The sequence below is a fragment of the Rhinolophus ferrumequinum genome, chromosome 3 (assembly GCF_004115265.2).
Source record: "Rhinolophus ferrumequinum isolate MPI-CBG mRhiFer1 chromosome 3, mRhiFer1_v1.p, whole genome shotgun sequence".
In the NCBI taxonomy this organism is placed as follows: domain Eukaryota; kingdom Metazoa; phylum Chordata; class Mammalia; order Chiroptera; family Rhinolophidae; genus Rhinolophus; species Rhinolophus ferrumequinum.
The window spans coordinates 89686070-89702259 of NC_046286.1; the positions used below are offsets into that span (position 1 = coordinate 89686070).

The following is a 16190-nucleotide window of genomic DNA, read 5'->3' on the forward strand; positions in this document are numbered from 1 at the left end:
ACAAGGGAGAGGACAAAAATTTTGCCAGCAGGCTATACCAAGAACAGTGAAGAGCCCAAGATTTTATTCTACTTACAAGCTAACAAGTTAGGTAACTAGTTTCATGAATGCTAGAAGAAACATGAGATTCCTGGTCAGAGACAAAGGACTTTATTGCTCATGGCACAACAAGCAGTAGGAGGGGTGGCATATTTGCGTCAGTTCCCCTTTGGTAGAGAAATGACGATGATTGTTTTACTAGCTTTTTAACTTTGTTATATCTACCCAAAAAATCTGAAAACATTTATCTATAAAAACATGTGTGCTCCAATGTTCACTGCAGCTTTATTTACAGTGGATGAGACATGGAAACAACCAAAATGTCCTTCAATAGATGAATGGATAAAGAAGTTGTGGTGTATATACACAGTGGAATACTATTTGAAAGTAAAGATGAAATAGTACCATTTGTGACAACATGGATGGATCTTGAGATTATAAGGCTAAGCGAAATAAGTCAGACAGGAAAGGTAGAGAACCATATGATTTCACTGATATGTGGGATATAAAACTGAAAACAACAAAAGAACAAGACAAACAAATGAAGGAAGAATAACTCATAGACACAGACACTAGTTTAAGGGTTACCAGAGGGTAAGGGGGGAGAGGGGCTCTAGAAGAGGGTAAATGGGGTCTAATATATGGTGATGGAAAGAGAACTGACTCTGGGTGGTGAACACACAATGTGAGATATAGATGATGTATTACAGAATTGTACACCTGCAATCCATGTAACTTTACTAACCATTGTAACCCCAATAAACTATAACTTAAAACAAAAAGAAAACAAACTTCGTTATAAGAGAGACAGCCGTGTGGGAGAGGTGCCTCTTGGTCTCAGCCATGCACTTTCACCGGGAGGAGCAGGGACCCAGAGAGCTTGCCCTCCCTCCCTCAGGGACAGTTGCTTTTCACTCCAGCCTCGTGCTATTGGATCTCCTGACATTGTAAGAAGTGTTCAAAATCTGGATTTTTATGTAAAAGCTCCTAATTTTTCTTTTTTGGCCATTTATTCAAGGAAAGAAAAAGAAAATACAATGCATAGACTTCCCAGAACAATCCTATTCCTGGGCCTTCCATTTGCTGCCTCTGAAACTATCTGGAATAGAAAAAAGAAGGGTACCTAATGGAGGTGAAAGGCCAAACTGGTAACAATAAATAAATAGATAACACATCTACACTGCATGCAAATATAAGAGAGAAGCATTTTATGGTACACAGAGTACATGGAGAACATTCAACAATTAGACCTGGATCCCTCCCTCAAGAAATTTCGAGCCTGTGAGCAATGTACCATGTAAAAGCCAGGAGTACTTTTATTTACTGAGTTCCTTTAAATCCAAGAGCCTTTTAAGTAGCTGTCCTGGATGCACCTTCCACATAAGACTTCCTGAGTCTTTCGGAGAAAATTTTGTAGAAAGGACTTGGTCTACATTCATTCTATAAAGAACAGGCAAAACAGCAGTGGGGCAGGTACATACACAACTGCACCCCACACAGGCAGACGTTCCCGAGGGTCAAAACATCCTTGGGAAGAGAAGGCACTGGCACTCTAGAGGAAGATTCCCTAGAAGAAGTAATGGCTCAGTAGAGTAAGAGGAAAGCCAGGCCTGCTTCAGGGTGAGCAGAGCTTTACAGAGAAGCACTCCAGGTGGGAAGTTCAGTGATTCTTCTTAGACTAGCTTTCCCGTTCCACGTACCAAGGTCAGGTGAGGATCTTCAATATTTGTATGTGTGGCTTAGTGATTAAAAAGGAATCTTTGAAATCAAACAAATCTGGTTCAAATTCTGCCTTTTACACTTATAAGCTGCTTGGCTTTGGCCAAGTGTGTTCGTCTCCCTAAGCTTTATAAACCTCATCTATAAAATTATCACATGAAGTTTTGTAATGATAGGACAAGATACAACGAAAATTCCTGGAGTAGAATCCAAGGTTGAGAAGGAATGGGGATGTGTGGACAGAGTGTAGACTACCGTGAGGCAGTGGTCTGCAGTCTGGAGAAGTGGGGCCAAGGCAGGGCCTTGGGGCAGCTGAAGGGAAACTGTCCGGTGTGGTATCTGATCAGAAGCCCAGGTAGAGGGGCTTCACTGCGTGAGCTTGCCGCCATTCCCTAGACTCTGATGATAAAGAAGAAATTGAGCATATTTTTATTTTCACTGGTCCACACCCTTGGAATGAAACTGGTGACAATCCCCCAAAAAGGTCTAGAAAAATGGCAGCCTGAAATCATCACAATGAGTTTATAAAACACTGATTGTAATATGGTTCCATAATTTCTTGGAGGCAGGAAATACAACATGGCCGTTTGTCTAAAGGCTACTTTGGCTTCTCAGGTTTAGTTTTATTTCAAGAAGCTTTAGAAAACAAACTCTTGGGTGTTTTATAATAAAATAAAAAGAGTCTTAGTTTCTTACTTTGGCTTTGCAATTAACTCCCTTTAATAGGACTATTGTTCAGTCGGTGCTTCGTGTTTGCCATGTGGAAAATAGGAGTTAATATCTGCATCTGTTTTCTCCAAGAAAATGATGTAAAAGTGATACATCAAGCATTTAGCACCTAAAATAAAATGTGTAGTAGATATTCTAGGTTGCATTTATTAATAATACATAATTGATTTTACAGAGATTAATTCCCCCTTTCCAATTTGGGCTATAAAAGAGATTGTTGCCTCCATTACTCTAGAACAGAAAAAACAAAAAACAAAACCCATAAACAGTACCTTTTCTATGTTTGAGAAAATTGGCAAAGATAATTAAAGAGTGAGCCTTTTCTTAAACTTCTATTACTGTGGATTTTGGCCAGTCCAGAAATAAAGACCTTATTACACACTGAGGTTAATGGGGGAAAATGACCTGTTTCGCTTAGATTTTCAAAAGCTATTAATACACTGTTATTTTATGAGACTCTCAAAATATGTTTTGTTGCATACCTAGAAGATAATTATTTTTCGGTCCAAAAGATTAAAATGAGCAGCATCAGATTATCCATGATTGATGCTAAATAATTCACTGTGGATATATACAGAAGGTGCCAAAAAATGTATACACGTTTTAAAAAAGGAAAACTGTATTAAAATTGTAATACTCAATATATACCGATAACAAAAGATGAATACAAGTCACGATTGACTTCTACAATTACAAGAGGTGCTCAAAGTGGTTACCATCAGTGTCCAGACACTTCTGATTACAGTGACCGACTGCTGGAGCAATGTTGACCAAAGTGTCCACTTGTATACCTTTGTTTGGCACCTCCAGTATGTGGTGCAGTATTACATAGCAAAGGGCTCAATTTAACAGATACACAGTGATTATTAATATGTAAATTGGAGTTTCTATACATTGACAAAATAGGAAGGTAATTTAGAAAGACATAAAAAGAGTTTAATATTTGTCAGACTTCCTTACTCTGCAAAAATGACTTCCATGAAAAATCCAGCTGGAAACTGCTTGACCTGTTTATGTTAAATCAGCCTTGCAAGACTGTCTTACTAATGAGAGCAATTTATCCATCAAATCTTTCATCAGAAGTTCAATTACTTCTTAAGATATGCAATAAATAAGCATTGGTTTCATCTCTGAAATCAGTTTCACACTTCTAAATAAGTGGTACTTTGGACTTCTGCTGTTTGTTAAACAGAGCCATAAAAACCAAACCTCAGCAGGTCAAAAGTAAATGTGTATTTGGGAATTCAAAGGGTGGTATTCTATCTCAATGAAACAGAATTGGTTACCTTATAAAATTAAACATTTGACTTGGAAAATAAATGTTAAAGGAACTATAAAACCACTCTGCATTGGCTATATACGTTTATACTAAATAAAAAGGCAAATAAATGGGTCCTAATTATCATTTTCCATTTAACCTAGAATAAACACACTGACTGGCCTTGAAATTCAACCACATAATCAGTTGGACACTCTCTTGAAAGTAAATGGTATTTGCTATGTATTTGTATGTCTCCAAACCTTCAGAATCAACCTTAATACTTCCACCTCATTTGTTGGCATGGCCATGGGTATGACCCCCCTGCCCGCCATGTCCTGTACAAGGGGCCTGACTCTCTATATAAACTCCTCGGAGGTCCTGCTCCGGGCTTCATACTCTATATCCATTCCACAACATGTTCTTTCTATCTTCTGAGCCTACGACAGACTTTTACCAGGAGACCCAATATTTGCCCTCTCACTGCCCTTTGAATTGGATGAGTCTTTTAAACTATTTCTTTTATTCCTCATTCCTGCTCTGCCTCTGGATGGTGTACTTAGTTTTCTCTTTGCTCTTTCCTGGCAATGAAAGGCTAGACCCACCACTCTTCTGTGCTTACCATCAGCTGCTGGCATCAGAATATAAGACACTCTGCTCTATTTGATATATGTTGATATGTATTATATCACACTCCCCAACTGGGTGAGCAAAGGGGGCTTACATTCTTACACACACACACACACACACACACACACACACACACAATAATGAGATTAGCAAAATATTCTGACATAATAAATTCTTGAAATCCAACTTCTTTTTCAATACTTATGTCCTCACCCTCCTCCCCTACACTTGATTTCTTCCCTCTCCTCCTCTGGGATCTCACTCTATCAATTAGCTCTTCTTTCTTCTAGCTTTAATTTTTTTTTTTTTTTGCAATCTCCTTGTTTTCATATCACTGCTTATCACAAGTGATATTGAAGTCAACAGTACCACCTGCATGACCCAAATCTTAATGTCATCTTTAATTTCTCCCTCAAAGTCCTCCTCAAAACCACCTAATTGCCAAAAATAGAAACTACCTCTTCACCGACAGCCTGGAAGTCCCTGCAGGGACCTGAAATTCAACTTTCTCACAGTGAATTTATTTCCCCCTCAAATGAAAACTTGTATACTGTTGTTTCAGTTTTTAGCTTTGCCTTAATTTTTTATCCAAAAAAACTTAGGAATTAGATTTGACCCCTCCATTATGCTATTAGGTACCAGTTAATGTAAAGTCTAAATCTGAAATACCGATCATATTTTCCGTTGCCATCTAACACTCGTCATTCCTTCACTAGCACCACAATTGATGATCCTGATTAGGTCACTGCTCCACTGGGCACAGCTGGCCTTGGAAATGACCGCCACAGGGAAGCAGACACCACTCGCCACCATCCTGTGTCACCCCTGGGTGGAGGCCAGATCTTTCTTTGTTTCTAATTGCGCAGCTGAGATCAGACAGTGACTTTTGATGAGGCTTCAGTGAGAGGCCAGAATAATGGAAGCAAGGCCTTTGCATCCACTGGACACTGTGGGAATAGCACCGGAGGTGTTTTCAGGTCTACCAGACCCGTTAGAGATGTGAATGTGGGGAGGTGGAAACTTTCCTCTATCCTGAAAGGTTCTTTCTGCTGATCTAATAATTAAACCTACATGAGACAGATTAACAAGAGAAAAATAATCAAATTTAATTACGTACCTATGCATGGTAACCCCACATACACATACATGAGAGGTTCAGAGATAGAAAGTTAAAATGAGGCATGGATGGCATTCTGAACTTGATGGAGAAACTGACCTAAGATGGTTCCCTGCCACGTGGAACTGAGCTAAAATGGTGGCCCGAGCGGAGAGAGAGGTCCCCAGCCTAAGCCCCAGCCCACGTCCGCATACCCCCTCCAAGCCACACCCCAAGCCAATCATCAGATGACACCTGCCCCTTCCCCAATTCAAGGAAGCCCCCAACCCATAAAAACCTGCTCAAAACCTTGCTAGGGGCTCAGTCTTTGGCAAGGATCCCGCTCAGCCCGCCGGCGTAATAAAGCTGACCTTCCTAACTCTCTGACTGCTGCTTGGGTTCTTTCTGGTCCTGGTATCCATAACAAACTAAGGATGAGGTAAGGTGCCTTGGGGCTTCAGAGGGGAGGAAGACAATTAGCGGGACTATAACAAGAGCAGATGTTCAGTAATTAGATGTTTGCTCTGCCCCATAGATCGGTTATAAAATGTTATATCTGGTAATAACTTTTATTATGGACAAGCCCCACATTTAAATTCTTTAAGGAAGAGGCAAAAGTTTCGGTGAGTCTGCTAGGTCTCAATGGCCTTCAGCTCAAAATAATTCACATGCCAAAGTGGTACAACTTGGGGAGGCCTGTTCTGAACCCCTTCATGAAGCACACAATAGTGTCTGGCTCTATGGCTACAGCAAGACTGTCTCAATATTTCTTAAAGTACAGATTATTAGATAAACAACAAAACAATTCTATTAACTGGGTGGACTCCCCCTCTTTCCCCAGCAAACTTTGTGAGTAGTTTGTAGAGCCATATAACTCTCCTAGGCAGAGAAATGAGGGCTCTGTTTGTACATTTACAGACCAATATTCCACGAGACAGAGTGCTGCGTTAACCCTTTGAAAGGTGGGAGCTGATTTACGTTGTTAAAGAGAAAAACCACAGGCCCAATGGCATCAGTTGTGCTAAAGCCCAAGATACCAAACCTAGAGTTAATAACTTACTTAATTGCAATTTTGACCCTCAGGAGAAATGCAACCTTAATCAACCAATCTGGAGTTTTCTGGTCGGCACTGATAATGTAATCTGTCACATGGTCCCTCTTAGTCTCCCTTGCAAGAAGACACACACTGCATGACAAAAACCCTTGTCTTTTCCTTTCCCCACCCCCCAGTCCCCCAAAAGGCAATGCCCTGGTCTAAAAATAATCCTTCCTTTTCTTTTGCTAATAACTCCCCTGCCACACCCTTTTTCCTATAAAAACCTTTCCTATTTTATATCCCTTCAGAGGGCTTTTCCAGTTGCTAGATAGGATGCTGCTTCATTCATGAATCATTTAAAGCCAATTAGATCTTCAAAGTTACCCAGTTGAATTTTGATTTCCAAAAACCTTTAAAGAGTTTTCAAATTTCGCAGTTCGTCTCCGTTGGAAAGATTTTGGACCTTTGCAAAGGAGTAGAAAGTGTATTGGCATCATTATCCTATCAATTAAAAAAGTCTGTGGGAAAAAAAAAGTCTGTGGAAGTAAAGCCTGTAAGCACTCTCCTTCACAGATGCCCTTAGCAGATCAAAAGGTTACGTAAAGCTTCATTAAGTTTGTGCCCTCAGACCTGTCTAAGAGAAAACTCCCAAAATCTAGCCCCGTCAATATTCCCATGGGGATACTTGTGCCCAGTTTACTGAAGGACAAAACTGACTCAGACTTGTAACCTCTTCAGACGAATGCAGGAAGTGGGGCTAATCTTTCCCAGCATTGCTAGGTTTCCAGCATTACTTGAGAAAAGGTGCCTGAAAAATGTGGCCAGCAGGAACACCCTGAAGCAATTTTCTTTTGACAAGACCCAGAAGCTTTTATTATAATGGTGATTCAGAACAAACACAGGAGGTTGGACGTCTGCTATAGGGGTTCCTCAACAGAGCCCTTTTGAGTCATTTCTAAAGAGAAAAATAAGTTCAGGAAATGCCTCAGGGCACATACTACTTGTCAAGTCCTATTGTCACCACAGGAAAGCGTCACATTTTTAGAATTTTTCTCTATAATTGAAACTCTTGTCTTTCCACTGAAGATAAGATATTTTAGGCTCTGTGATTATAACAGTCAGTGAAACATCCTTTTTATCCTAGAGTTTCTTCCCATTTTTATCAAGTACGTCTATTATACAGTTTGATTTGGATACTGGGGATTCAGAAATTAGTATTTTAATGTAGTACAGAGAAAATCCTTGCCACACACTGCAGCCCACTCCCAACATTTTTCTTGTTTCTTATTAAAAACTTCTGTTATTTCATTAGTGTTTTATGTATTCATTGCTGAAAACAATATGTTGCAGTCAGAGGCCAATGTGCTTAGCACGTCAAATATTTAATATTCAATAGATTAGAGTTTGGAATAAGGAAAGATTTTATTTATAAAATGGTGCAATAACGAGAAGAAGGGCAAATTCTAGTGTTCTCAAATCCATCTTAGAACGCCGCAAGTTCCTAGGACCTATCTATCTAGGTAAGGGAGAAGGGGCAGGGCAAGATCAGAGGAAGGCCAGGGAAGAGCAGAGGAAATCCCCAACTCAATTTGTTCCCAGAGATTCAGACTAGAAGTTACTAAAGTCCCAGGCAGAATTCCTCTAACAGTTAGCATATCTATAGAAATACAGGCTGGAATTAAGGTGGAGTCAGGGAGAGCAGAAGCCTTCCACCCTGTTACAAGCAGACTACAGAAATAAGCAAAAAGAAAAGTGTCATCTATGTATACCCTGCCCTGTAATTCTAGCTAATATTTTGCTGTATAATATTTTGCTGTATATTATCTTAGTATAAAACATTCTAATCTTTGTTTATTCAAATACCTGCATGTAAATTTGCATTAAATATTTTAAAATAAGACCATACTACATACATATTTTATTATTTTTTTCAGTACTATATTGTAAGCAACTCTTCACATCAAAATGTAATCTGACTCTAAAATTCTTAAGGACTATACAGTGTTCCTAGTTATGTTACATCATTAATCATTTAACTGGTTCTCTCCTATATAGTATTTTTGTTAGATATCAGTCAAGATATGCTAGGTTATGCTGTAGTAACAAATAACTCCTGAATTGCAATAGTTTTAAACAACAAAGTTTCTTTCCTGTCATGATACACGTTCATGAGCCAGGAACTCTGCTTCCGGATAGCGGCACTCCAGGACCCAGGCTGATGCAACAGTCGCTGTAGGTTTCCTGCTTCGATGAGACTGGCAAAGAGGTCTGCAGGATGTTGCTTGTGAGTAACAAACGTTAGGTTCCTCAAACTGATTGTCCAGGACTTGTCAAATGTCCCCACCGAGATACAAGATGGCAACAAAGCACAACCTTACTATGTTTTCAAAACTATTAAGATTGAATTGTATCAAATTGTTGAAAGGTCAATTAAAAGTGAATAAGGAACTGGAAAAAAAGTGGCAGCATTTATGACTTAATTATGATTTAAGAGAAAACTCAAGTCTAGAAATGCTTAGAATCTGATCCAAGAAATCGGCTACTGAGAGGCTGAGTCAAGACTCCAAGGTGATATGACTGGGCTGAAACAGGTGGTCTGTCACAATGTTGGTTGGGGAAGAAAGACTTATTAGCTCTATGTTTTCCCTTTAACATTCTTTTTCCCACACATTTAAGTTCTCTCATTGCTTTTTTAGAAATAACATCAACAGATAAAGTTACTTAATTAATAAATTACAGACGGAGCTTTCTTTCATGAGTATTAAATCAGCTCTCACCTTCTGGTTTCATAATTTTCAACTTTTGATAACATTTAATCACAACATAAAAACATTTTTTCTTTAGGGTTTTGAATTCAGCATATTTTCCTTCTTGAAAAATTCTATTTTCAGAGACAGCATGGTAAAAAAAATTAATATTTATCAAAAAGCCTCAAATTAAGCTGTATACAGAGCATTTCAAGACAGCTGGTATTTGTTTGAGTTTATTAAGCCTTAACATCTTCTGTTCTCAGTAAGTTTACCGAAAAATTTTTTTCTTGTTCTATGAAATGTTTTTATTTTGACTCTGACTTTTTAATTTTTTATCATCACATTTTTCCATGTGAAACCAAGAGTCCTTAAGACTTTAGTTAAATTTAGTTTTAAATCCTAGCTCTAGAAATAATCTCTTTCTCTCTCTCTCTTTCTCTCTTTCTCTCTCTCTCCATATATAGAAATTACTCAAAAGGGCTCTTTTGGGAACCCCTATAGCAGACACGTGTTTGCTCTGAATCTCCATTATAATAAAAGCTTCTGGGGACTTGTCAAAAGAAAATTGCTTCAGGGGGTTCCTGTTGGTGACATTTTAAGGCTTAATAATATATATAAATGGAGAGAGAGATGAAGAGAGAGTGTGCCAAAAAAATGTATACACATTTTAAGAAAGGAAAAAACTATAATAAAATTATACAACGAATGGCGCTAACATTTATTTGATTAACGCCTCTTTTGAACGAACGTCATACTACACATTGCTACCATAATTCAATTCAACTTCGAAAAGTAATGCGTAGATAATATCTCTTAAAATGTGTACATTTGTTTGGCACACCCAGTATATACACACACACACACACACACACACACATCTATACATATACACACACATACATATGTGTGAGTTTATATGTGTGTATATATACACATATATACATATATACATCTATACATATACACACACATGCATACATATATATGTATATACACACATATATACACAGATATATACATCTATACATATACACACATACATACATATGTATGTATGTGTGTATATGTATAGATGTATATATCTGTGTATATATGTGTGTATATACACACACACACACACACACACACATATATACATATATATATATATGTATGTATTAGCCTTTCCTCTGGATAATTGGCAGCCCCCAAGGCAGAAAACAATAGCCTAGACCTGACTAACGGTCACACAGTTCAGACCTCTGGCAGTCTAAAGATAATATCTTCACCTAAGTTCCTTCACCTAATTTCTGAGTCCTAAGGTGGAAAGACCCCCTTAACACTTTCCCAGGAGACCAAACAGAGGGACCCCAGAAACAATCTTAGAACTGTCCTGAAGACCTGAAGAAATAATTCGTTACTCTTACCTCACCTTCAACCAATCAACTTCCAGCATAACCCCCAACCCCTAATCCACGGTGTCTCATGATATTTCCTATATAATCTGTAATGTACACACCATTGGGGCATTTGGGCTTTTGTGCATTAGCTTCTCATTCTCCTGGATGGTGCCATTCATAATACAACAGCCAATATTTCTCCACTGCAATTCTCTATGTTTTGTGTTTGGCTCTGCTAAAAGCCAGGTGGACGAACTCTCTCTGTTCTATAATACATGTAGAATGTTAGGCTTTTTACTCATACCTTGTTTTGTTATCATAAACTTTCTAACTCAGTATTGAATATTTTTACTAAAACAAAATCAATCGAGTTAAGTTCAAATTTGGGCCTTTCTCATCATTCAGATATATATAATTTCTTTTGTGTATATATAATTACTTTTGTGATATAAAAAACAATTTGAAAAGCACAAGAATATGTAAAAAGAGCAAAATATTATCTGATGTTATTAACCAGAAAAAAAATGCAGTTAACATTTGTCATGTAGTTTTTAGTGCTTAATTTTTTAAATAGTTGTGATCACATCATCAATTAAAACGTATCTTTCATTTTTTACTTATAGGCATTTTCTCACTGAAAGGAATCAAAATTTTGCTATCCTGAAGCTACATTTTGGGATATTGATTTTAAGCTGTTTATTAAGAAACAAGACTCAGAAAGAACCTTTGTGTCTCCTCCTCCTTTCCTGCCCAAGAGATTCAGACAGAAAAACGTACTTTAGGAAAGGAGCCTTGGCTTAATTCCCTTAAGAATCCTCACCCTTGCATTAGTCAGGGAGACTCCAAGCCTGTTAGCTAGATATCCCTGTGTCCCATTGTTTCTGAGTTGTCCAGCAAGAATTTCCCTGCCCATCTGCTCCCTTCTTTCTCAACTACTCATACCTGTAAATCTCCCATTCTCACTTCTGAAATCTAATACCCCACCACCCACCCTTTCTCCTTTGTCCAAAAATGTTTCATATACCCAATGTTGCCTGCCTTCGGAATTTTCACGCTTATGTGAATTCCCTGGGCACGTGTATTAAACATTTAATTTTCTCCTATTAATCTGCTGTATGTTGTTTGAATTATTCAACCAGCCAAAAGAACTGAATGAGTAGGGGAACTGTTTCCCTGACCCCAACATCATGTTATGAACATTTTTGAAACTTAAACTTACTGGAGGTATAATATTTCATTATATATGCATGGCAAATGAGTTTCCCTAATGTTGAGTATTTAGGATATTTTAAAATTTAAGTGATACAACAATTATTTTTTAATTAATATTTTATGCATACATCTTTGGATATCTTTCTGATTGTTTCCTTACAAAAGTCTTAAATGTGTAGAACAGAGGGTATACGTGTTCTTAAGATTCCTGATGCTTATTTACAAATTGTTTTCTAAAAAGATTGTAGTAATAGATGAGAATGCCTATTTCACACTATCTCGACAACACTGACTGTTGTTTTAGAAATTATGCAAATGAGATTAATAAACAATGAAGTAAGTTGTTTTAATTTCCATTTCTTTTATTACTAGTTAGATTAAGAAATAGAAGATCAAAATAGTCCAAGGTTATTTTGAATGCTGTCAAACATTTAAGGAAGGAGTAACACTAGTACTACATAAATTCTTTCAGAAAATACGAGACAACAAAAAACATTTCCCAACTTGATTTATGATGCCAATATACTAAGACTATGATATCAACACCTGACTGAGAGGTAACAAGAAAAGAAAATCCTTGATGATCATAGAGTTAACAAAGTCTAATTAACTTAGCTAATCAAATACAACAATATTTAAGTAAAGAAGTACACCATGACCAAGTGGGGTTTATGCCAAGATTGTAAGGATTACTTTACTTTAGAAAATCAATCAGTCTTTATTAGAATAAAGGGAAAAAAGTACATCATAATAGATGCAAAAAGTGCTTTGGATAAAAACCAACATCCATTTCAATATCCATCTTATATTAAAAACTCTCAGATAACTTGGAAATGAATGGAGATCTGATAAAAGGTATCTATCAAAAAACTACAGCTAATATTATGCTTGCTGGTGAAACATTAAATCTTTTCCCCTGAGATCAGAAACAAGGCACAGATATCCATACCCATCACTTCTCAACATTTTCTAGAGGTCTTATAATTATAAAATAGAAAACCCCATGAAATCTACCTCTACAAGATGATCCCTCATAAGAATTAAAATATAAAAGATTGGCAGCACCAAATGCTGACAAGGATTTGGAGCAAATGAGACTCTCACACATCATGGGTAGTGGTAACGTAAAATGCAACTTATTTGGAGAATTATCGGGCAGTTCTTAAAAATTAAAACTTACATCTAGCTCATGACCCAACCAGTTTACTCCTAGATGCTGACCCAAGAGAAACAAAAACTATGTTCGTGTAAAGATTTGTATCCCAGTGTTCACAGCAGCTTTATTCACAATAGCCAAAAACAGGAGATGGGTTAAGCAAATTATGGTGTATTCATAAAGTACAACACTACTCAACAAGGTAAAGGAATGAACTACTGATACCACAGTACGGGTGAGTTTTCAAAAACATTGGAACAGAAAAAGGAGAACACAAAAGAATACATACTAGATAATTCCTATTATATAATATCTAAAACACTTATTTATAGAGATGGAGTCAAAAAGTAGGTGGCTCTATTGAGGTGTAATCGAAAAATGGAATGATGTAAATTCCTGGAATGATTGCAACATTTTGTATCTCGTTTTGGTTTGCTAGTTACAGAAGTACATGCAATTGCCAAAAGTCACTGAACTGAACACTTAAGATTAAGTGCATTTTACTATATATAAATTACATTCCAATAAAAAAAATTGAGATATCACATCCATTATTGTTTTTACTTTATTTTTTTACTTTTAAAAATGTTTTTACCATGCCAGCAGTATGTATTTATTATTATTCATGAATGGTCAAAATATAAGGCCCATTATTATTATTCACACATATGAAATATCACCTTGTAATATAGAGTGAAAAGAATACTTTTATATATATTTTAAAAATACACACATGCTCTCTCTCAAGTGTTCACTGCTACAAAAGCAGGAGGCATCAAGCTGCAGGAGCTCCAATATGCATAATATGTTGAAATATCTCAAGCATAAAAACTGTACTTAAGTTGCAAAAATAAAGTTTCTTTCTTCAAACATTTTGATCTGCACTCAAGCAAAGCAAATCAAGAACACCAATGGTTTTCATACTATTTAACACGCTTTAAAACAAGGTCAACAGTTGCAGAAGTCCTGAAAATGTAGAGGTTATAGGAATGGATGATGCATTTCAGCCCCCACCCCCCAAAATATAAGTCTACAGCAGATGTTTCATCCTGCCTCTCAGATATTTAAGAATAATCATCTACTATACTCAGAGCCAGAACAACCAAAATGATGAAAAGAAACATTACCTCAAACAAGGCATTATTGCCTGTAGTTTTTTACACAATTTCACTAGTTCAAGGGCATCATTTACCTGAAAGATCATGAGTCACAATTAAAGAGCACGCATACAAAACTATGTCCTATTTTCTTTAAAAAGTGCCACATACTATATTTATCATTACAAAAAAGACAACACATAGACTAATGAAAGACCGATTGTCTCCATCTCTTATCAACGAGGAAAAGGCCAACGAGGAGCGATGCTTTGATTCCAATTCGAAATGGTGTTCCCTGGTCAATGACCAAGGTCTCTTATTTGGAGCAGTCAAGCTGAGCATTTCCTGGACGTTGTGCTCCTAAGACAGGACTGTCAGTTATAGGTCGTAAGTGATTGCTGGGGAGGTTCAAGTTATCTGCAATTGCACATGCCATTTCATACTTTGTCATCTGTTCGTTGCCAGACCAACGAAAAGTTCCTTTAATTGATGGATCCAGCATTCTCTTCTCTGCTAACAGACAACATACGGTGGCTATGTCCTTGACATGTGTGGGGACTCTGCTGCCAGGGGTCCATGTTCACCAACTTGTTGCTGAACTGCACTTTCAAACATAACAGTCATGGCACTTTCTTCGAGCTTTTTGATTTCTCCATACAGAATTCTCAAAACAGCAGCTCCTAAATTGTTCTCCAGGACAACTTTTTCTCCTTCTAATTTTGTTTTGCCATACAGATTTAGGGGACTTGGTATGTCTTCCTCTCTATAATGAGGATTTGTTCCATCAAATACAGAATCTGAGCTAATATAGATTAGAAAGGCTCCAAGTGCAGCTGCTTCCTTTGCTAAATTCCCAGAAGCGTCCACATTAAGTTGAGCTGCAGCATCTGGATGACTTTCTACAACATCTGGTCTTCTCTGTGCTGCACAATGTACTGTGGCATGGGGATGAAAATCATAAATGATGTGATGAACTGCATCAGACTCCAATAGATTAACCTGTTCAAACTTTGGTCTTGCTCTTCTAAAACCACAGCCAAAGGCATTCAGCCAACTATTCTGCTGAACTTCTTTTTACATAGCTCTGCCAAGAAGCCCAGTGGCACCAGTAACCAGAACCCGCCTGAGGGGAATGTTAACTTCCTCCTCCTCCTCCAGCTGGCAGTTCCCGAGAAGGAAATGAATGGAGAGCTCCTTCTGCAGCCCGACCATGCCCGCGGTCTTCATGTGGCCGCCTCAGTGACCGCCACTTCGGCCCATCTTTATTTTTTTAAATAATTTTTTTTTCAATTACAGTTGGCATTCGATGTTAATTTGTGTTAGTTTCAGGTGTACAGCACAGTGGTTAGACATTTATGTAATTTATGCCGTGATCCCCCTGACTAGTCTAGTACCCACCAGGCACTATACGTAGTTGTTACAACATCATTGACTGTGTTCTCTGTGCTGTACTTTACATCCCCATGACTATTTTGTAATTACCAATTTGTATTATTTAATCCCTTCACCTTCATCACCCAGCTCCCCACCTTCCCTCACCTCTGGCAACCACCAGTTTGTTCTCTGTATCTATGAGTTTGTTTGTATTTTGTTTGTTCATTTATTTTGTTCTTTAGATTCTACATATAAGTGAAATCATATGGTATTTGTCTTTCGCAGTCTGAGTTATTTCACTTAGCATAATACCCTCTAGGTCCATCCATGTTGTCGCAGATGGTAAGATTTTATTCTTTTTTGAGGCTGAGTAATGTTTCATTATATATATGTACCACATCTTTATCCAATCATCTATTGATGGGTAATTGGGATACTTGCTTATCTTGGCTATTGTAAATAATGCTGCAATGAACATAGGGGTGCATATATCTTTTCAAAATAGTGTTTTGGATTTCTTTGGATAAATACCCAAAAGTGGAATTGCTGGGTCATAAGTTAGTTTTATTTTTAATTTTTTTAGGAACCACTAAACCATTTACTATAGTGGCTATACCAATTTGCAGTCCCACCAACAGTGTGCAAGTGTTTCCTTTTTTTCTGCATCCTTGCCTACACTCGTGGTTTGTTGATTTATTGATGATAGCTATCATGA

At 37.4% G+C, this 16190-nt stretch overlaps 1 pseudogene; it reads right to left on the reverse strand.

Annotated features, from left to right (window-relative positions):
- Positions 1-14306: 14306 nt before the first annotated feature.
- Positions 14307-15313, reverse strand: LOC117016576 (methionine adenosyltransferase 2 subunit beta-like; annotated as a pseudogene).
- Positions 15314-16190: the final 877 nt, after the last annotated feature.